Here is a 23,961-nt window from a genome sequence, read left to right as displayed (position 1 = left end):
TGTCCAATTCAAATGTATTCAGCTCATACATTAAACACTGTTTAGAAATACTTTGTAAGTAAGCAGCCAGAACTCAGGAATTTACACAATCCCTGCAGTTAGTTTACAAACTAGTGGATGTGCAGCCTAACTGGCTATTTTATTTTCCTCTGCTCAGATTAACTCTTCCCCATCAAACTTTCCACCCCTACACTGTGCATGGTAGGTGATGCTTTGGGAGTGTATGGGCATGTATAAAAGGGGATTCTTGTAGCGATTATTTTCCTGAGAAAATACTGCTAGATTTCATTACAGAAGTCAATGATCATATGTACTGAGATTAAAAAAAAACAAACGGGTTTGATAATCTTTCCTTTCTCCTAATGTAATTGAAGGAACCTGTATCTGAAAGGCTAGTAAGAATGCTCAAATTAGTGATACGTTATTATTACTGCATTATTATTTTTAGATTTACACAAGATTCAATTCTTTAAGAGGAGTTCAAATCTGTCTGGAACCCAGATTAGTGTAGTTTTGTGTATGTGAGTGAATGCAGGGGAAATCACTTCCCTATCACTTCTTTATTCTGTCAACAAAAATCTTTCTTTGAGCACATTCTAATACACAGATGTCTGAGATCACATTGGGATAATTAAAAGTATCCTGCTCCTATGTTGTTTTTCATATTGCTGATACTTTCTGCTGTAGAGAGGGAAATAGTAGCCAAGAGATGTGAGAGTGCAACTGAACCAGATGTGACTTGAGCATCTATTGTACAAAGTGGCTGCAACATAAAGGAACTGTTTCCTCTGGCTACAAAAGTGAGAGATAATAGCTACCTTTTTGCAGATAGGCAGCCTTCAATTTAAAAATCAAGTTTATAGTATCCTGCCTTGCTGATTAATGACATAATCCATTTGCCAGAATAGAGCTGCAAGAACTAGCTTAGTGTAGTGCTGTGAAAAACAAACCAGAACCTGATTCAATCCTACCTAACCCACCCGCCTCAGCCTCCCTGCCAGCTTCTTGGATTTAATTGCTCCCTCCGATCTCGTGAGTGAGTGACTCCCGCAAGGTGTTCTCCAGCACCCTTCTGAAGCTGGTTTCTTTCATAGGCTTTGCAGTTGGATTCCTTCACATGTTGCCAAAAGCTCACAGTTCTTCCCTCAAAGTCTCAAAATCCAAAATAAATGCTTTGCCTACCTTTTTCTGGTTCTTTCTTTGACCCAATTCTCCTTGCAGACACAAAGCTGAAAGAATGCCATGACAGCCTCATTGCCTTCAGGAGTACAAAAGCAATTAATATTGTTTAAAGAGTTAATGAATCTGAGAACTTCTAACTCTCGTGAGCATATGCTACTTCTATTCAAAGCTTATTTGCTAACAAGGGCTTGTGGAAAATTTATTATTTCACTGAAGAATTACTCAAATTCTTGAGTGCAGGCTAATGAAGAAGAACTGTTACATAAACCAGAGCCAAGTTTTACACATTTAGGTCTTAAACAGAAACTCACGCAATATTGTTTATATAATTGTCCAGATTCAAATTTGATTGCCATACCACTTAAGTCTAAATAGGTGCCATGGTAGATAATAAACACTCATATTCTAATCGGGATCATTGTAAATGAAAGAGATTACTGACGAAAGTGTTTATTTATGGACAAAGATACCAGAGATGAACCATGGAGTCAGTAGGACCATCATTCTTTGATACAGAGCTTGCTGCAATGAATGCTTTGTGCTTGAAGTACCAGTGTAGCCTTCACACTAATACTTCTTACCCAGTGTTTGCCTCTCTTCCCATTTTCCACACCCACCACACCTTTATATTATTATCAATTTACATGAAAAATGTCACTTATGCTATTGCACCCTGCCCCTTTGATTATGACAAACTGCACCAAGTCCCACCTCTCTGTATCCTGTATCTCCAAATGTGAGTTGATGCATGCTCAATAGAGACATTTTGTCTTCAAAAGACAGCTTTTTATTCTCCCGGTTTTCATTACACACGAAACTCTGAGATTTATAAAAAGATATGATCTCATTGCTTAAGTGTCTCCAACTACCAGTGAATTAAAATTATTTTTCTTATTCAACAAGCAAAATGCGGTATTTCACAGCTCTTTTCAACACAGTTGTGGAAATCTTAATGGAATATTGATAGCTTTTACATCCATGTTGTGCTGTATTTTAAAAAGACCAGATGAGAAACAAAAACACACTGGCCATGTTAACAGAACTTTGGTGGACCCTCTTCTATACTGTAGTGTTAAGACACAGCATATTCAAGTCAGTCTTCCACTAGGGGAGGGAAAAATTACTGAGAAACTGGGTGATGTTTTTCTGAAATAAATTTTAATTTGCTGTAAATAAGACATCTTAGTGCCAGTAACTATGCCCAGAGATTGAACTGTCCAATAAATTCTGTTAGCAGAACAAGTTCCTATATCAGAAACATCAAACCTCTTCAAATGTTGCACTTGAGTTACCTGCAGAGGGTGTATCAACACTCCCAGTGAAGGTTGTGTTAGAGGATTGGTAGGCATATCTTTCTTTAATATTGTTCCATATCTAAAGGTCAATAAAACTGACTGCAGTCATCTTAAGCATAAATACTTACAGTAGCCCCCAGGGAATACGTATCTATTAAAGATGCTTTCTAGGTTGACAGCCATAATAACTGTTATTTTTACTTGTTCTACCTATACTAAAACATGGCATGGATATATCGTGGTCACATCTTCTCTCGCAATGTAGCATATATTGGAAGTAGTTGAATGAAAAAAGACTTGTTATGTATCTGGTTTGAAGTAAACACAAAGATAATTTAAAACATCCCAATTCTTTTGTGTTCATATCACTTAACTGCTTAGAGTCCCATAAATTATCACTTGATGGGCCTTAAGTTTCTACTTCAGTGGAATTTGTTGGGTAATATCAAAAGCAACTGAACAAGTTAAGAATGAACAACAGCTTCCAATCTAACTATAGCGTTCAATACCGAATTGTCCACATAAATTGTAATTGCTTTCTAACAGGAAGCAAAAGATGTTTAATCTCTTTCAGAAGAAGTAGAAATTAGTCGTTCAAAGATCAAACTCTATTCATATGCAAAGATTATTCATCTATAAATTGCAGCTGCTTTCAGATGCAGTGTTAGATTACTCACTATACCCTGAAAATAACTGCAAACCAGTAGAGAATGCTTATGTATATTTCTTTCCAGTTAATTACCTATGCAAAAATACATCTGTTGGATGACACTGATGAAGCTCACGATTTTCAAACATTGCCTTGACCTACACAGTGATTACTCAAAATGTGTATCTGTTCAGAAAGAGAACTCATCAAGAATCTTTCAACAAAATGTTTTTTCATTGGAAAATGAGATTCGAAGCCAAAAGTTTTGCATGGAAATTAATTTATTTTGGTGAAGCTTTTGTCAGGAAAGGTTTCAGTGTTCCAAGACAGTTTCTGGTTTAGATTCATTCCAAATCATCAAATAATGTAGGCCAACTGCTTGGGACAAAGTAAGTTCCAGAATTTGGCTCCTATTCACGTAGATTTATATAAAGTAAACCAGCTCCATCAGGAGAGACTGAAGGACCTATTGAAAACCAGCCCCCAGAGCTGGGTTTGGGTATCCAACTGGGTTATGGCAGAACCTGAGGAGTCAGAATGTAGATTAGGAGACTTTACCCCTTATGTTTGTTTTGTTTTATTGACAAGCTTCAAAACTGGTCTTGGCTTTATCCTCTAAAACTTCTTAGGGGGCTCTTCCCAAAACACTTCCACCCCATGATTAAGTAACTTCTAATCCAGAAAGAACTGTTTTGCAGATTCCAAATACAGTTGCACTGTTATGGGACTCAAGCTAGGAAACAGGAGATGTAGATGTGCAATCATTACCGTTTAAATAAGCCTGGATTTCTCCCTTCAGTTAAAAGTTGTAAAAGTAGTAAAACTAACTTTCTTTAAAGCAGAAGCATCCTGTTTGAGACTTTTGTATACAGCACCACAGCATTCCTCATTTTTTTCAAGGGTTTTCAACTAGCTCTTTCTCTCCTGGCACCATCCCTGTTCACACTAAATAGAATCTAAAAGACCAGATTCCTCCCTCTCTAGTATGCTTTGTGATGGGAAAACATATGAATCAGTTCATTTTTCTCTCTTCCTTCATGGTCTAGTCTTGGAGACATCACTAAAAAGGAGAGATTAAACTTTTCTCTCTTTTTCTTGGGGGGGGGAAGAATGAATTCTTTTCCTATATCTTAATGACTGAGTTCTATGTCTATGACTTCATGCCACTTTCTGTACTTGGATTACAAGTACATAGCACTCTTTATGCTAGCTGTGCATAGGCTCTCAGTATTGAATAGCTGGAGAACATTGTCAACTACAAATCTGGTGCTGGTATTGCAGAATTAACCTCAAAAAGCACAGGCTGGATCCCAAAATATCCTGAGGAAGAAAACTTCCAGAACAGCAACAACAAAACCAAGAAAAGCATATAGTGTGTGTGTATCTATTTATCTGATTATCCTGAGCACTCTGAACTTGAGTCTGTAATGTTGCCAGTTCTCCTAAATGTATAGAATGCAATTTGCCTTTGGGGTACAGGATCTTTTGAAACTGCCTGATAATAAAGTCTTCCAGTAACGCCTTACATTCTGTTCCACCATCCTATCTGCTTGCATCAGTTAGTGATCCACCTGATGATAACATCCCTCATCAATACTTATGGTAGCCAGCCTTCATTTCATCATGGATTTGATGCCCTTATTTACATGTTGCCCTTATCTACATTTCTGTTCCCCGTGGGTTGCAGTGTGCACCTGCTTTTACCGCAGGATTGAGATGGCTTCTAGACTGGAGTCCTTCAGTCAAATAGAGGAAACCCCAAGTGTTCTTCATCCCACCTCCACGCTGAGAGGGAGAGCAAAGCCCAGCTGACCCACTTTGCAGGAACAGAAGGGAGAAGGGATGAGGGCTAGCCTGGACTTCTGCACACTTTCTGCTTCTTTTCTTCCTATGAGGGCTGCATTAATGATTCTGCTTCCCATTTAACCTCAGCTGAAAAAAAATCATATTGGGTGCTGAAGGAGAGAAAGAATGGTTGATCTGCCTTGTGAAGTAATGACCTAGATGTTCTATGCCAGGAGATGGGAATAGCAGATAGTCAAAGGAGATTTCCACAGACAGGGCTGAAAATGATGTGAGAGCTGGAGCTGCTGGATTTCCAAAAGACTGGCTGGAACACAAGAGAGAATCGTTCTACTCCTGGTAGAATCAGGAGAATTAACAGCACTGTCAGAGTTCAAAGGACTTAGTCAGGGACTATAGTCTGTTCCTCAAGCCAGACCGAGATTATATCATGGATGAGCCACTCCACTAACAATATGTGGAAGAATTTCCCTTTGCAGGATTAAACACTGAGTCGTCGTTGTATGACTGGCTTCAGGAGATCAGAGCTTCATGCAAACAGAAGAATTCAAGACAAGTTGTTGCCATGTAACTTTTTATTTTAAACTTCCCACTGGAAGCCTTCATACATTTTCAAAAAAGATTTGTAAGCAATACTACTTGCTATTCTCCAGAACTGCTGGAATATTATATCTCAACAGTGTTTAATTGTTGTCCCCATTAAAGATTAGATGAGGCAAAGTAAGAGAAAACTGCATGTCACAAGATAGCTTGGAAACAAAGTGGTCATCACCTTTATTCTTTAGGGAACTTGCTGATTTGTGATGGCATTTGCATTTGATACTTCTCAGACACAATTTTGGACCAAATAGCCTCTGTAAAATGATATCAGAGGGGCAATTGAGGATCTCTGCACCTACTGCAACATGAGCTGTTAATTTTCTTCCTTCTTTTACAGGCCATGGGGAAAACAGGGCTGCCAGCCAGAAAAGTGCAATGTTCAGAATATTATAATGTCATCTCAGTATGCTGAGAACTGAGTAACTCTTAATTTTGATTCTGTTTATGTTCTGGACAGCAAAAGCAGACTGTTTATGCTGCAAGTATGCTAGTGAAACTCTTTCTAGGTAGACATAGGGAATTTTACAGATGTCTGGAACAAATGTACAAATGCTACGAGTGGTAAACATGCAAAAAAACCCCAAAACACTTAAGTCAGAACCAGTTTTTCCTAGTGGAAAAGGATATGCATGCATATGCTTTTGGAGAGCATGCCCTTCTATGATGAGTTCCTCTGTTGGTTACCGAGAGCCTTTTTCCCTCTTTGCTCCCCCTGCCCCACAGCGAAGGGAGGCAGACGCCTCAGATGAAGGAGCATGTTATTTGCAGGTGGGACTTTCTCCTACAGGTGTGAGGTCTCCTGTGCATGGACACCTACATCTGCTTGGCCCAGGAACGTTGGTGAGGTTTACTCCTGCCTGACTTCCAAAGTACAGTTTGCCTCTCATCCATCATAAGTGGAATAGCACTTATATAGCTGATTCATGCCTGAAGTGGGAACTTTATGTAGTAAATAGTTCTGTTTTGTAGTAAATAGTTCTGTTTTGTAGTAAATAGTTCTGTTTTGTAGTAAATAGTTCTGTTTTCTATTCTAGTATGCTCTTTAATCCTTATTCCTGTTCAAAGCGTTAAAGGGGCATTTTGTTGTTTTGCAATGTAGCACTCTTCATTAATACAGTTTGTTAGTTTTGGGTTTTTTTTTTGTAGCTTTCCAGTGTTAGTAAGCATTAGATTTCTCCTGTCAATATTACAGTTACATCCAATGCTAGCAGGAGTTCTGGCTTATGACTATGTCCCTCGTATAACCAATGTTGATGCCTCATGAACAGTTGGAAGTGGTTAAAGAACAAGGGAAGTATGCCTGTTTCCATTTCAAGGGTAGAGAATTGAGGATGCTATATGGACCCTACTGAACAAAACATTTTCCGAATGTGTTCCAAAATATGAGAACTGAGTCCTCATTACAGTAATACCCAGGAGTCTTGTGATGTTTAGCTTATCTTTGCTTCACCCTTCCTCACAGAGATATGGAAGTGTAAAGAACAGAGAACAAGACTGAAAATTGGAGACTAAAACTGTCTCTAATGTCTCACAGAGACAACCTCTGAGATTGTCTTTGCAGCATGACCTACCTTCCAGAGGCTTCGAACCTCTTGGTACTGCTTTGGGCATACCTGGAGCATATTGTGGTAAACATGCAGTTTACAGCCTGCAGAAGGGCAGTAGGTATTGGTGCTCAGGTGTGTCGTGCTTATAGCTGCTCTGGAGATGGCTCTTTTGGAGCCCTTTAGACATAGCCCAAGTACAACTTCTGCAAAAGTCACAGCAGAGATGATTTCACCTCAGTCTTTCTAGTTCAGTGTTGCCAAGTCCTGTGACTTCCTTGAATCATGCAAGTCTGGTGAGGACTGGTATCAGTCTTGTGAGGATGTGAGAAGTTCCAGCCTGACTGTGGATTTCAGCCCTCCATAGGACAGAACTCCTCTGAAATGCTGCTTTCCTTCTTTCTGTACCACTAGAAGCAGTGGCAACAGTAAGGTTAGGACAGGAAGCAGAGCTAACCTCCTGTTAGAGAGAAGAGTGAAATGTGTGGGGGTGTGAAGGAGCTCTTGAGTTTGAGGTCAAGTAAACTTGGGAATGGTAGTAATAACATGACATATGCTATCCCTGTATCTTTTGGGGATAACTGAGGGAGTAGAAACAACCGTCCCCAAGGGACAGATCTAATCCTTAAACAAGATTTTTTTTTTGGTGTAATCTCACAGTTTTTATTCAATGCTTTTGAAGCTACAGGTGTGGCTAACAATGGATATTCCATTACTGCCTTGCTACTTCCCAATTTTTCCCCAACTGATACACTTTTAACTAATAAAGCAATTTTGGCATTCTTGAAAATCTCTCTTGGAGCCAGTAAAGCATCTAACAGAGAATCACAGAAAACCAGGTTGGAAGGGACCTCAAGGATCACCTGGTCCAACCTTTCTTGGCAAAATCACGGTCTAGACAAGGTGGCCCAACACCCTGTCCAGCTGAATCTTAAAAGCGTCCAATGTTGGGGAATCCACCACTGCCCTGGGGAGATTATTCCAGTGGCTGATTGTTCTCATTGTGAAAAATTTTCCTCTTGTGTCCAGTCAGAATCTCCCCAGGAGTACTGTGTACCTATGACCCCTCATCTTTTCCATGGGACTCCTTGTAAAAAGGGAGTCTCCATCTTCTTGGTAGCCACCCTTTAAATACTGGAACATGGAGATAAGGTCTCCCCTAAGCCTTCTCTTCTCAAGGCTGAAAAACCCCCTTCTCTCAGCCTGTCCTCACTTGGTAGGCTGCCCAGTCCCTTGATCATCTTTGTGGCCCTTCTCTGGATCCTCTCCAGCCTGTCTACATCTTTTTTTCTATATCAGGGACCAAAACTGAATACAATATTCCAGGTGTGGCCTGACAAGTGCTGAGTAGAGTGGGATGATGATTCCTTTATCTCTGCTGGTGATGCCCTCGTTGATGCAACCCAGCATTCTGTTGGCTTTCTTTGCCACAGCAACACACTGTTCGCTCATACTGAGCTTGTTGTCCACCAGGACCCCCAGGTCCCTTTCCACGGAGCTGTTCCCCAGCCAGGTGGATCCCAGCGTGTGCTGCACTCCTGGAGTATGTTTTCCCACGTGCAAGACCTTACACTTGTCCCTGTTGAACTTCATAAGGTTCTTGTTAGCCCGCTCTTCCAGCCTATCCAGGTCTTCTTGCAGAGCAGCTCTCCCTTCTGAAGTATCCACTTCCCCACTCAGTTTGGTATCATCATCAAACTCCATCAGGGTACACTTGATCCCATCATCCAGATCACTTATGAAGATATTAAACAGCGCTGGGCCCAATATTGATCCCTAGGGGACGCCAGTTGTGACAGATTGCCAGTTTGAAAAAGCTATTTCCTACCACCTCATGGGTGCAGCCTCTCAGCCAGTCCCTCCCCCGCCACACAGACCACTTGTCTAGACCGTAAGACATCAATTTCTATAGGAGGTGGCTGTGGGGAGAATATTGAAGGCCTCAGAGAAATCCAGGTAGACAATGTCCACTGCTCATCCCATGTCAACCAAGCAGGTTACTTTGTCATAGGAGGCTATCGGGGCTGTCAAGCACGATTTGCCCTTGGTGAATGCCTGCTGGCTTTTCCCAATCCTGTGCTTCATTTGACTTGTGACAGCCCCCAGGACGATCCATTCCATAACCTTCCCAGGGAGTGAAGTAAGACTGATGGGCCTACAACTTCCTGGATTCTCCTTTAAGCCTTTCTTGTAGATTTGGGTGACATTAGCCTTCTTCCAGTCTTCTGGGACATCCCTGATCTCCACGACTTCTCAAAGATTATGGAGAGCAGCCTCATGATGACATCAGCCAGCTTTCTTAACACCCTCAGGTGGATAACATCAGGGCCCATCAATTTGTAGGGGTCAAGCTCCTGTAATAGTTCATAGACCAACTCCTCCTTCACTGACAGTGAGTCTGTGTTTGTAACATCTGCTTAAGTATATTTCAGTTACTCACTTAAGTGACTTGACTAAGTAGTTTCTGGTAAAGTCACAATTTGAGCCTTCACTGCTTTAAATCCAATGCCTTTGTAGTTGCTTCTCATTATAATCTAAAATTTGCTATAATATTGTTGTATATACTTTTATTGTGCATTTTATCTTGAGAACACATTAGCTCCTTATTAACACCCAGTTCTATGAAGACAATTAAATGGTGTAAAGCATCACACTTGAATATTCAAGTACTCTAGAATAAAAGAGAGCTGGGTAATAAGAGTAACTTCAACAACCAGCAGCTATGACAGGCTCCAAAGCCACATGAGTCTGTTGGTGAACTCCTCAATGGTGTTATGATGTGATAGAAAGAGAAGTTAACACAGAATCTATTTATGGGCAAACTTAAATTCAAGACCAGTTCTAAAAGATGGACCTGGCAAGTCATATGCAGCTCATAGCAGGGCCACTTTTTTGTTTTATTTTTTCTTAAAGGAGATTCTAAAGCTTTCTTTTTTTTTTTTTTTTTCCCCTTCTCTCTTTTCTGGCCACATTCCATGCTGGAAGGAGCAATGCTCTTCTCATGTGGTTTGAAATATTCAGCCACTTGGCCAATGATCTCATGTGCCAGGGCATACGGAATGACACTCTTTGCTTGCATTAGGGTATTAGCACACTGCATACAGCTATTAATTTTCTTTAACCATTCACAGCTCAGCACTGTGGTGTGTGTTTTCCAATATATTCTAATGGAAATCTTGAAAGTTGTTTTATTTTCTTTCTGGCTTCCTTAGAAATGTTTTAGGATTACATTCTTAATGAGGTCTCTTCAAAATACTTCAGACTTTGGAAAACCTTATCCTAGAGCATATTACTGTGGGAGTGCAGACTGGCAAAACTGAAATGCAATCCACTGCTCTCTGCTGCATCTCAGATTTCCTGAGTGCCTTTATTTATAAGAACATATGGTAGAAAAGCAACAGACCAAAAATCCTTCATATCTGAGAAGTCATGAACCTCCTTCATGAGGACAGACCCTCGTAATGGGGCTGCTTAACACTCCCATACCTATTTCTGTTCTTGAACAGAAGAAATTAAGCAGCTATATGATGATGCATTTAATGCAGAGTAACTTTTCCAGAAATGAAGGTCTTATCCATTACTTCTGTGCAGTGCTTTGCACTGTTATGCCAAGGTTAGTATCAGATTTTTCTACCATTGGGTACTGATGTAAGCATTAAATGCGTACAGACGAATGCTGCCCTTGACCTGATTCAGTGCACTAGGGCTAACCTTTCTGTTGGTTTCTGTTTTTCCTAGAGTTTTACTGAATATAAGTTTTTCAGTTTAAAAAAAGCAAGGATTTATTCTATGTTCACATTATATCACTCCATGTGACTCCTTCTGTGGCTATTTTTGTAGCCTGTGGTCATATCACTTAGTTCCTAGAATCAGGATGATAAATTTTAACACAGAACATTTATTTAGTTACTGAACTTCTGTATTTTTTGACTGCCGAGTTCCTCATTTTACTTCTCTTTTGAGCCTGGCTTTTCTGTAAACTGTCTGTTTACTATGTTGGGTGGAGTCTCCTATACTTTCCAGAATACCTGCATGAGAAAATGTTGTTATGTTATTTGTCTTTTTTTTTTCCCACTCCCCCTTCTTGTCTTTTTTTCTTTTTTTTTTTTTTTTTTTGTGTGAGCAGTCTGGGATGACAATTCTGTGTGCTTTAAACTTGCTTTTTAAAAACATGTTGCACACTTTAATGCTGCTCTGTGTTGCCAATAAAAGTGCTATGTATAAACAAAAACTGAGACCACTATCTTTTTATATACTCCATGTATCTTTATTCCACAAGTTAACACCCCAGATGTTTCTTTAGGATATACCTGCCAAGGATTAAGGATTTTCAGGGTATTTGCAAAATTTTTGTAAATACAGAACAGCTTTTTAACCCTCCAAATTGAACCAGATGGTATTTCTGCTTCACTGTAAAAACTTTTTGAAGTATTTTTATGTCATATTGCTATTTTTTTCCCTCCAGCTTCTGGGTGTTGGAGCAACAACTGTGTGTTTATCCTACTTAATTAAACAAAGGTCAAGCAAGGCAAAACACGCACCCTCCAGAATTTCATGAGGATTTTGTGAAGGAACAGGAGCATCACTAAATCTGAGCCATAGTTTTTCTAAAAAGCCTAGGCAGTCCCGGATTAGCAGATCAAGATTCTGACAACTATGGAGCATTCAGAGAATAGATCTGGATCTAAATCTTGTGTCCTAAATCCCTTTCAAATTAGGAGATGCACATGATTTAAACTACAAGTAATGTGTATCAACAGAAAGATTACTTCTTCTTGGTCAGGCTGGGATTAGTCAGAACCCTGTACTTCAGGCACACTTTGGAGGCAGAAAATCTGCCCATTTGGTATTTCTGAAATTGGCCTAAGAGGAAAGCAACTAAGTAGCCATTCAAGATGGAAATCAAGTAAAATCAGATCAGCACAGATTAGATATAGGAAAGGGATGAAAATGTCTTGAAATTACTTAACTGAGATGCTGCCACTTAAAAGTGACAAACTGGAATAACATTTTTGTAATATTGGCTGCATTATGTAAAAGTAGACATTAATTTCAAAACAACTGTATATACACCTTTTTGGTGGGAATTTGCTGCATAATTCTATCGTACTTCATGTACTTGCTACATATAGTAAAACACTAAGATCTGTATTTTAAAATTTCAGAGATGCATGTAAGTTGAAATCTGGTAATTCAGTTCACAGATGTCTCTAAACGTGGTAGTCAAATTGTGAGAAGTCCCATTACACAAGTGGAAGGCACCTGCTTTGGAAATTAGTTCTAAAACTCTCCAGTTGAACCCTGTCAATAGGGCACATGTTCTGCTTAACTGTGGTCTGTATTGAGACAATACAAAACCAAAATCTTGATGTGTAAGAATATTTCAATATTGTTCATGTCTAGCATATCTCATGTAGCTGTAAGTATTTGGCAGTATAGTGAAACTGCAGGATAACTGTTGCCAAGAAGTGAAGACTATTGTTGTTATACAGTAAGAATTATGCGGGGAAGTTGTATAGCTGGATACCAAACCAACAGATTGCCAGCCTTTGCACCTCAATTTTGTTCCCCCATCTCCCTCATTAATTCACCTTGTGCCCTTAGGCAAATCAACCTCTGCTCTCACTTTGAAGTAATAGCTAAAAGGATAAAATGCCTGCAAGCAGTTTAGAGTTTAAGGATGCTATTCTAGAGACTCAACATAATCTATTGACTTTAATTAAAGAAAAAAAAAAAAGCTGAAAGGATCTTTCCCTCCAAACCTAAGAAGGATAAACCACAGAACAAAGAGCACTTATTAACTGCAAGAAATCATTTGTCAAAAAGTGTAAGTTGTTTCTAAATGAGAATTTAAAAGCCCTTGGCTCTGGTATTTTAAACATAAAATCATAGTAAGCTGAACATAAAACCCAAAAAGCAACTTACAGAAAACATAAAACTATAAGAGACTTTCAAATGCACAGAAATAGAAAACCGGCCTCTAATTCAAGAAAAACTTACATTGATCGTTATAGCATGGGAGGTCATAGTAGGGGGGAAAACACTTTTTTGTCTGGTTACAGCACTCCTCCTAATCATCTGTCACTGGATTCATTGTGGTTTGTGAAGTGCTGTGAGAACCTAGGATAGGAAATGCCTATAAATACACACCAGAGTACCAACTTTCTGAGTTTGCCTAATTCTTATTCAAATCTATGGTTTTAGTCCCTATGAGATGACCATATAGGCATGTGAGAGGTATCTGACTTATGAAATAACTTTTGGACTCTTCAGCTGGGAAAATAAAAGGACGACAGAGCAAGATAATCTAGTCAGTCGCTTACCATGTAGAAACTGGTTTGTATCTCTAAAAATCCCTGCTGCCCTTTTCTGATCCTCTAAATTTTATTAAACATATATTCTGGCACAGGAACAGATCTGCATGCTGTATTCAAAATGTGGGTACATCCTTAATTTATACAATGCAACAAGTAGTCTCTTCTGTTTTGTTCTCAGCTCTCATCCCAAATTCCTAACAGTGTTCTTATCTTAACCATTGCTGAGCACTCGGCTGGCATTTTTAGGGAGCTATTCACAGTAAATCCCACAGCTCTCTATCTGGTTGACAGGACCTAAACCAGAACCCTTTACTGTTTCCATATGATGTAGGCTGTCTTTTCCTAGACTGTTGCTTTGCATTCATTTGCACAAGATTTAACCTACTATTTCATAATCTAATACTGTGCTTTTTCAATGTATGTGTTTTAGTCTCAAGTATGTTGAAAAACTGTGTTTATCAGCAAACTTTCTTGCTCTCTTATTTACTCCTGTTCTATTTGTAGAACCTTTTGAAGAAGTCATATGGGCTTTTTTAAAACCAGACAAATCCTATAGTGTAAGAGGTAAATTAATTATAACGTGGAATTTATGAACAATAGACAAAAAAAATAAATCGGCAACTTCAGCTCTGATTGTATATAATAATATTGCTGATGATGTAGTGTGATAAACAGATGAGTAAGAAGGTATGGCCTTCGAGATAGGCTTTGCATATGCCAAAAGATACTCTTTCTGGGATCACATTAGTTCTAACTACTCTGGCCACAGTTTCACAAACCAAATAACTGGATCTGTAGGCTGTTGCCAACTGGGGCGATTCCAGTCTCTGCACACCTCATCCACTAAGTTGGGCCTTCCTGTTCCTTCCCTTGCATTGATCAAGAAGTGCTGGGATTGTCAGATTAGCAATGAAAAGGTAAAAATCTGACTCACCATGCAGTGCCATGACTGCTGGATCCAGTGTGAGAGAAGGGGCAGAAACGTGCAGCTGGGGCTGAAAGGGGAAAAAGGGACTGTCCCTTTGGCAGCAGTATTTAGTTAGACTGTGTTACATGTATTGTGAAATGCCACCTCAGCACTAAAGCATAGCAATGCTCCTACTTTGTCTTTACAGAGGTCAAACCTGAGGTACAGAGAACTTAAATCCACTGTTTTTTTCCATACGACAGTCAGGAATGTAGCGCAAATGCTCTGACGTAGTGTGAAGCTGTAACCCTAGACAAAAACCATGAACTGCTTGTCCACGTTATCAGAGCTGTGATTTGCTTTGAGCACATCACCTGTGATTGTTACGCAGGTTAGTATTTATACTGCTTATGCTGGAAGTGAAAGCTTGTGTCAGGAAATTAAACCCAAAAGTGAGAAGTTCTCTAATGAAATATAAAGACTGACTCAGTTAAATCTGTCTGGTAGTGTCTAATTCTAGTAAGAATAACTTGCACAACTTCTAGCTTAATTTTGTAACTTCTATGAATCAAAAAGCCCCCTGCAAGCTCTTAATTATGAATAGATAAATGCAGCTGGCAGTGTCAGTGGGAAAGCATACTGGGTGGCATACATCTAATGCAGTGCAGGTGATGCAACAACTTTGGAACTGATGGCAGTAGTGAAGGCGGGGCAAGAGAGAAACGTATGAAGGCAGATGGTGATTAAGGCTGCCTGATAACAGTAGCCTTTTTGCTGTTTGTTTACTCTTGTAATATCAACGGGAAATCAGAATAATGAGTTCAGGTTAAGCTTAAAAATAAAGCAGTTTAGACTGTTTGAAGATAGATGCTAATATAACCGAAAGCAACTGTACAGAATATCAACAGCTGTTTCAGTATGACATACTGATGTTCATAATGGCATTCATTTATTCTAAAATGCTAATGAAGACCAAGGGTGTTATGCCTTGTAGTAAATGTTGTGGTAAGAATAGTATTTATATGGCTTATTGCTTTGAAATTTTTCTACTGCATGAAGTAATTGTGAAAGAATAATTCTATATTCTCTCCTTCTATAATAAAAGTTTTCCTGAAACTGCTATTCTTTCTTTTCCTTGAACGAGGAATGCAGTATTCAATGTGAAAACTACCCATTTTCATAAGAAAATAATTGTTATTTTTAATAACCTACATAAAAAATGATTATTTATAATACTGCTCAACTTTGGCTACCTAGCATTTTATATCCTTGTGAAGCTGGCTTTTAGAAAACATTATTTTCAGCATGTTTTTGTTTGGGTGGTTTTCGGCTTTTTGGTGGTTTGGGTGGTGGTTTTTTTTTTTTGAAAGACTGCTTAAATTACTGGCCCAGCAGAACTATTGAATTTACTCAGGATTATCAAATTCTACAGTACAAGCTGCTTCCAAGTAGCACTTTCTTACCAAGAACTCAAACTGCAAAGTAAAGGTAATTAGAACACGCTGGCTTCTTGCCAAATTCCAAAGTAGGCTTCCTTGGCAAGCATCATCTCAAATGCTTCATATAAGTTGTTCTACAGCAGTTCCACTTTCCTTTAGGAAAAGCTATTTTATAGAAAGGGAGTCTGAGAAATCCTTCCTTCTTGACTATTTTGTTATTTATTGTTCCATATCACCACGCAGCAGTAGCATATTTTGTTGTAAATTCTTTCCATTACTCACAAAGCCACACAAATATCTTGGAGCCTTCCTCAGAGAATTCTTAACTTCCTACAAAAACAAGCAATAAAAAGCTACCAGGAAAAGTAACCAGATGATTTTTAATCACTTGAGTCTATTTCCTACCCCTAAGAGAAACGAGGATTTTCCATATGTTTAAGTTAAATACTCAAGTGAATTACATGGCCTGTATTAAACTAAATAAAACTATGATCTATTATTTTAGATGAACTGTATTGCATCAAATATGGGAACAGATCCTATTTCTTACCCATACTCAAAGACTTCTAGGATTGCTACAGAAAAGAACATTCTTCCTGAATAGGCCTGTTTTATCTTTTGCTCACTTAGATGTAAGATTTCATTGTGTTTTTCAAATGTATGAACTAGCTGCCATCACTTGTTTTGATAAATGGAAGCTTTTTAAATCCCATGTTTTAAATATAAAATACTGGCTAACACATGTGTACAGTAACTCCAAGTCTAACTTAGCCTTTACTAACACTCACTACTCTCCTCCAGATACCAGAGGAATTGGGATATATTGTAATATCAAATTTCACCACCTTGAATATTGCAAGGACAAATTGTTACACTTTGGGCAGTGTGTGATGCTAAAGCTTTGCACTGATAATGTTTAAATATGCTAAGGTGTGTTCAGATGAAAACATAATTGCACTAAGGCTTGGCACATATTGTTACATATTTGTGCATTTAAAAGTAATGGCCCACCTTGGAGAGAATCTGGAAGCAAAGCGGAATGCCAGGTGCATCTGGAAGAGATGATTTTTCTTTCTTATAGTCAATTTACTAATAGAGTCTAGTAAATCCTGTCCTCTGATACTGACAGGTAATGACTTTGTTTTTAAGATCCTTATGTGTTCTAGGGTTGTGTTTGGTTTGCTTTTGGTTTTTGCTGTGTGCTTTGTTTTTTTTATCCCCCATCTTGAAACTCTGTGCTAAACCTGGCCTTCCTCCATCTCTCTGAGCTATGTGAAGATGGGTAGGAAAGCACAACTGTAGAAGTTAAAGGGAGAAGTGTAGTGATTATACATAGCATTATAAAAGTAAACAACCTCAGTAATATGCTTTACTCTGATAGCACTAGAAACCTGAGGTTAGACCTTTGGTTTCAATGGAAATATCCTGAACTCTCCTAGATATAAACAAAGCATGCGTGAAATACTGATTTATAATACATAAGGTATCTTATATTTCAAATAGTCTGGAAACTTGCTTATAAAAATATGCAATATTTATTTTGAACAAAACTGTGTCTATAATCACCAATCCATATTTAAGAATAAGTGTAGCTGACTGTACGTTATCAAATGCTAAACGAAGCCTGGAGGGGGTGGGAAAAAAGGAGCAAATCATTTTGCTTGCATTCTTGTTAGCTAAGAGCATGACCCTACTTGAAAACTTGATAAATCAAAATCCATACTTGGGGAAATAACTTTGTTGCTTTGTACTGAATGTTTCACCCAAATATTTAGTTAAAATGGCTAATTTTGAAGTCTGATCCTGAAAGCTACAAAAAGTCAGATAATTTATCCAGAGAGTGCTGGGTCAAAGCATCTGAACACTGCACGCACCAACATAAGATATCTTTGGTCATACTGTTTCTTATTCACCATATAGTCTTCACAAGAGGAAGAAAAAAAATCCACCTTAGTTTATTTTCAAAAGACAGTCTTAAGAGGTGTATCTGTCAAGTATGTCCTGGGGAGATGTCTCAGCCATTGATCCTTCTCAGATAGCAATAATGCTTTTGAGTTTTGTTCTACTTGCCTCAGGAAAGATTTAACTTTACTTCAATTACAGAACCATCATAAAGCACCACTGACCCTATAATACTGCAAATAATACTCCATTTAGAATTAAGGTAATAGCATGGCATATATAAAAGAATTAAAACGGTGGTATGTTGAAGTCCTCAAACTCCAAGTTGGAATTATAAGTATATACTGGCAACAAAAATTTGCTATTTCTTTCCCTCCATTCAACTTTATATGTGAGGGGAAAAAAATTACCCTTTTTTCATTTCCTGTCTGAAAGTCAGAGTGTGAACATAAAATCGGGTTACTCTACTCACAAAGATGTTAGCAATGCTTATTTTATGAAAAACATGGCTTTAGTCCTGAATTTTTTTTTTAAATTTGGTCTGTCAAATAAAACTGATGTCTCAGCAATAATGTTTTAGCAGTTACTTAAGTTCTTATGTCACTGCTCCGTTTAGGTGAAGTGCAGAAGAAAGGCTTACATAATTTGTTGCTAATAGAAAGCTTCTGTCTCCACCAGAAATAAGTCTGAAGCTAATGAATGTCTGAATAAATTAATCTGAATACATCTGAGTATTAGATATACATCTTGAAAGTATTAAAAATACTCAGGTACAACCAGACATGTTGATACTCATTTCTCTGCAATTGCTGAAAGATTTAACAAATCTACTAACGCAGCATACTAGAGTTTTGCAGTGAGGCATAGCAATAGACTTGTATGTTTGCATTCCTTTGACCTGATGTCTTTGCTAATTACTGTTGAAGTAATTTAGTTGTTTTGCTCATAGCATTGTTTTGGGTTTTTATTATCTTGCAAAAGAAATTTTAAAAATTCTTACAAAAATAAGACCAAAATGAACATCATCTTGTATTAGAAGCTTTAAACATAACTGAATTGACTTTTTCACTGGAGGAAAAGCACACCCTGATGCATATAATCAATCCGATTACCACTGTTCAGTCGAAGAGAAATGAATTTCTAACAACAACAACAAAAAAGCCTTTAACAGATGACATAAAACATCTGACAAAAACATCCCCACCTTCCTAATCAGACTGAATTAGCCATATATATACACATTATTTTTTTTTTAAATAGCGTATCTACACTGGTGTATCATCTTACAGAGCTTCACATGGTGAAATCTACTGATGCTGACAAGAATAATGCTGATACCTGCAACAGAGATGTGGTCCATTAGCATAGACTGAAATTTTCCCCAGTGCACCTTAGTCTAGCTCTGAAATACTATGTACCAGCACGCTTTAGACGGATAAGTTATGAACTTCTACAGCTACCCAGACTGATCAGCTTAATAATAAAAATCTTTCACTGTTGACATATCTTCATTAGTATACTGTTTCTGAAGTTATGTGCTTACAACATATTTTTTAATTGTCATACCCTTCTAAGCACAACTTGCTATATATGACATTGAGGTACAGAGTATCAAAGACTAGCTAAAACATGGGTATATTGCCAAAGATAATGTATGCCTTTGATCACCTATCTTTGTTTATCTGAATGTTTGAGATGAACTTGAAAGACAATGGATAAATAGGCTTGTGCTGAAAGCCAAATAATTTTTTTTTTCCTTCCTTTGCATAGCTTTTTATAACAGAATCCAGTAAATGAGAGTTCCATTTCTCTTAGTACATGAATATATGCATATAGCTAAAACGGACTTTTAATTTGTCCTCTTGTTAGATACATTGAACCTTTGAATGATGCCAGGTTTTTACAACCTTATACCTATATTCTAATTAGTCTGGCTTTATCTGGGAATAGCAGTGCTGGAGAGCAGCTTGGATAGATACACTGGCTAGACTGCTTTTGATTCCCTTGTCTCTTAGAATCTACCTTTGATAAAAGCCAAGTGTGACATCAAAAAGGGCATAAGTGAGTGTTTCTGTACACAATACAAACATACGACAACAAGAATAGGTTTCTCATCAAAACTATAAAAAGAAGTTTGGCTTTTTTATGAAGAATCACAACAAATAGGATTTATGAAAAGATAAAGGGAAGTTTATAATTTTTTTCTTTTGTTGCCTATCACCCCTCCGTATGTTTTGAACATCTCTATATCTATACACACACACTCGGCTATAGTCAGATACGTACATGCACGTACACACATCTTCCTATTTTACCCTATTGCTACTGATTCAATACTCGTGACTCTTCATAGAAAACTGAAATTTTGCTGTCATCCTAACGTACATTATTACAATGAATAACTTCTAGAGAAACTAAATTTTGAATGCAGTTGCATTACCACAGGAAAAATAATGCATAGCTTGAGGTCATGCCAAATCAGATGATCAGTCTCTTTATGTAGCTCTGTATCGGGCATAATAAAAATTTTCTGCAGCTGAGCAATTATATATTCAGACTAGGTTCTACAAATGTTTGTCAGGAAAGAGTTATTTATGCTTTGTTATTTTTAAACTGTAGTACCTAGCTCTGAATAGATTTTATTGTGGTTAGACTTTTTCAGAAAGTCAAAATAAACCCAATAAACCAGTTTGGTTAGGTTTCAAAAATAGAATACCTGTATAAATCAAAGTGCTGTATTTATTGTCTATGAAGTAGGAATGACTGTTCAAATAGCCACAAATTAAAGCCTAGATTTCCCCCTCCCCCTTTTGGAGGTCCAATAATGCTTATTCAGACTGAGTATTTATTCACTGTGCAGATGGCACCCATCTTCATGTTCAAATTAAAAACATTATTCTAAAATGATTTTCATGCTTTGATATTCTCAGTATACAGTGGTGTACCAATTGATTTAGTCTGTTTGTCTTATGCTCCTCTTTGCAGTTTCCTAAGTTCTGCCTGAGACAAAAGGCATGTTACCCAGCCTCCAGATCCTTCTGCTGGGAATCTAACAGCTACAGGGGAAAAACCACAGCTATGGTTACCTAATAAAATACAGCTATACCTGTCAGACACAATTTAACAGAGATCACTTTGAAACCACGTGGCTTTAGTGATATGTTTATTTTTTTATCTTATTTTTTTTTCAGTCAGCTTGTACTGCATTTGCAAACAAATACGTAGCCAAGGTCTGTAACAGCTAACACGAGTCAATGGACATAGGCTGAGTCATGCAGCAGGGACAATTGTCTGTAAGCAGGACCTGTGCTTCACATCTCAGGTTTCAAAGTTATGACCAGCATTCTTATGTGTCACAACTTCTTTTCACACTAGAAGAAAAGTAAATCTTGGTAATAAGTACTGCAAATGAGTATCTAAAATTCAGGAAAGCAACTTAACTCACTGTGTCTAGAGAAGAGTCTGGGAGAACTGGATGGGGTAGTGCAGTGCCTCTGAATTTTCCTAGAAGCAAATTGCATTGCAGTGAAATTGGAGAACCAGAAATTCTCTGCTGCACTGCATATAACAAGCCCAGAGACACTGGATATCTATAATACCATAAATTACACTAGGAGCATATGGAGGACTGAAAACTGGTAGAGAGTTTGTTGAAAATTTTAAGAATGTTTCATGTAAGGTTATCAGTGAAGAAAGGCTAATATAACTTTTTTCAGTAAGAGATTATTGTTTACTGTTTATAGAGCTGCTCTCTCAGAATAATTTGTTTATTACTGCAAGGCTTAATGAAAATCTGTTTCAATTTTACTCTGAATTGTTCCCACAAAAACTTGTACTGAAAATCTATTGCAATTGATGTTTTCATCAGATATTTTTATTGTTAAGTTTATATAAGGACAACCCAAGAACAATATGAGTATGAATACCTAATAGATATAGTATTAGACGTGGAATTGATTCTGGAAGAATATACAAATACATAGAGGATAACAGTCCTGGACATTACAAGGAATTGTATATGATTTTTTAGATAAACAAGTTTCTTAAATGAAAGTGTTAAAGCAGTAAAAAAGAAAGAAGGAAGGAAAAAATAAAGATACTAACTTAAATTTATATACAGAATGAAGTGGTCAACAGATAAGGCAAAACTTGTTTGCAGTATTGTGGAGGCAGCTATGGCACAGTGTTTACCTCATTTACCTCAGGCAGTCTGTCTCACCAGGAGTGTGTGTGTAAAACAGCAAAAGAAACTTCGCATGACAGCTCTTGGTAACTGTCTTAAAGCACTTAAATTGGCTTGACCCTGGAAGTAAATAAACTAAAATGAATTTAAAAATATATGCTGTTATTACTTCATGCTTCAGTATCTATGAGGTCTGTATCAGACAATCCATTCTGTATCATGAAATACATGACTTGACTTTACACTGAGACAAAGATTTACTGAGGGAAATCCTTGGGGGTTAGAACCTGCAGATACACAAGCCTACGCAACCCTGCCTCAGAGCCTGACAGACTTTCCTCAAGTTTTCTGAGTGCAGGAATTGCTTAAATGGATCTGCTTCCAGAATCCAGCCTTTCCAGGGAAGTAATGGAAGTCACTACGTGCTTAATCCATGACTGATGACGAAGACTAAAACTTTTGGAAGGAGGTGTCTTTTGTGTTGTGCCTATGGGAAGTCAGGTGTTATTTTCATAATGAAGAGAAAGACTCCCAAGATTTAGCTTCACCATTTGGCTGGAGATGCTGAACAGAGTGGAGGAAGGTATGTACCGCAGCCAGCCCAATAGCAACCACATTTAGTTGGATATGGATAAAATGAAGAGTTAAGAGTTTGTTCAGGATAAAGCAACAACAATAATTAATGTGAACAGACTGTGCTATGGTTTCCATTCCAGCAAAACAAGTTTACTGCTTTGTTAACAGCTTCATATATAAGATATCCTATTGTTGTAATGTATGCAATTTAAATTCTACAATGCATGAAAAAATCCAAACAAACTATAAATTACATTCCCACCCCTCTTCTTTGATCACTTCAGTGACATGGGGAAATAATAATGTCTTTCAGCTGAACTATGAAGTATAAATAATTTATGCATCATCATACAAATAAGATATTCCTTATTTGGAATACTTATCTTTTAGGTTGCTATTGCTTGATTTGTTCAAGGCCACTTTCTTCGTAGCCTCTGTACATTCGACTTTTTTTTGTATCTAACTTGACTGAAATTTTTCCTAAGCAATGTTCTCTTACTCAAAAAAATAAATTCTTATGGGGGAATAAGAGAATAATTTATAGCATATATGAAAATAACATGCAGAATTACGATGCTTTGAATGTGGCTCAGATTGCATAACCCTGAATAAAATGGCAAAGATTGTCTATAGCAATCCTCGGCTTGAAGAGTAAGCGAGTAAGATTTGATACCCAAAATTCCCTAATAAATTGTGTGTATATATTTCTTCTTTTTCCCAGCCAGCATTACACCCCTAATTCTTGCTGCTCAATTCTTCTGAGGCTTATAGGTATTTTATGTACTAAAGACACAGTTAAGGTTATATAATGCCACTTATAACATTTTATGTATTTTGAGACTCCCCAAGTAATCACAGTAGACTGGGAATACATGAATATTGCACATCGCAAATCAAACCACAACAAATAAGTAATAGGTTTAACTTTTTTACATGCTGCTTTTTAGCAGTCAGTATTAAAACTCTTCTCAAAGATGGTCACTCAGAATCATTCATCCCATTTTTAACTATGAGGAAACTGAAGTCTGTGAAGCTGAGATGGCTCTGCCTGGGTGACATACCCACTGGATGAAAGGGAGTTCCCAGGTCTACAACCACTAGACAGATATCTCAAGATAACAGTTACTGTCACTAACTCAGCCCACTCTAAACCTTAGCAGCACTGGTTCTTATTCTCAGGCTGCTTTTTGTAGAGGTAGAAAACACTTCAGATGGTGAACATGTAAGATTTGATTATATTCCTGGACAAATGAAAGTCTAATACCTGGACATTCACATGTTAAACATATTGTGAACCCAACCACTAAGCACAAGACAGATCAACCTCAGGAAGAATGCTAATAATTTTCAGTTTATTTTGGAAAGTTTGTTCAATTTTTGTTTCCCTTCTACTTCAGTGCTGTAATGTTTGAGTTCCTTTGCTTGGCTTCCTTGTTTGCTTTTTTCTTTATTGTAATTATTGTGCTTCTTTGCATGTACTACATTGTTTAGTTATCTGAAATATGGCCTGCTTTCCTTGATATCTGTATTCATTTGTTCATGAGTACAATCCTTGATCCTTTTA

The 23,961-nt window shown here is 37.7% G+C and overlaps 1 protein-coding gene and 1 long non-coding RNA gene across 6 annotated transcripts in view; one reads left to right on the top strand and one right to left on the bottom strand.

Moving 5' to 3' along the window:
* Window positions 1–22,154, bottom strand: part of LOC141947960 (uncharacterized) — a 49,759-nt gene extending 27,605 nt beyond the window's left edge. The window contains exons 1-2 of the long non-coding RNA XR_012630314.1: window positions 21,839–22,154; window positions 21,084–21,142 (exon numbers count right to left, since the gene is read on the bottom strand). This is a non-coding gene — a long non-coding RNA (uncharacterized LOC141947960). The remainder of the gene's footprint in view (window positions 1–21,083; window positions 21,143–21,838) is intronic.
* The window catches only part of RAF1 (Raf-1 proto-oncogene, serine/threonine kinase), an 80,845-nt gene that overhangs the window by 10,121 nt on the left and 46,763 nt on the right, over window positions 1–23,961 (top strand). The gene's annotated exons all lie outside the window — the stretch shown is intronic.

This window comes from Strix uralensis, chromosome 10, assembly GCF_047716275.1.
Source record: "Strix uralensis isolate ZFMK-TIS-50842 chromosome 10, bStrUra1, whole genome shotgun sequence".
NCBI lineage: Eukaryota > Metazoa > Chordata > Aves > Strigiformes > Strigidae > Strix > Strix uralensis.
Note: the sequence above shows the minus strand (reverse complement) of the source record. Positions and strands in the feature narration are given on the sequence as shown.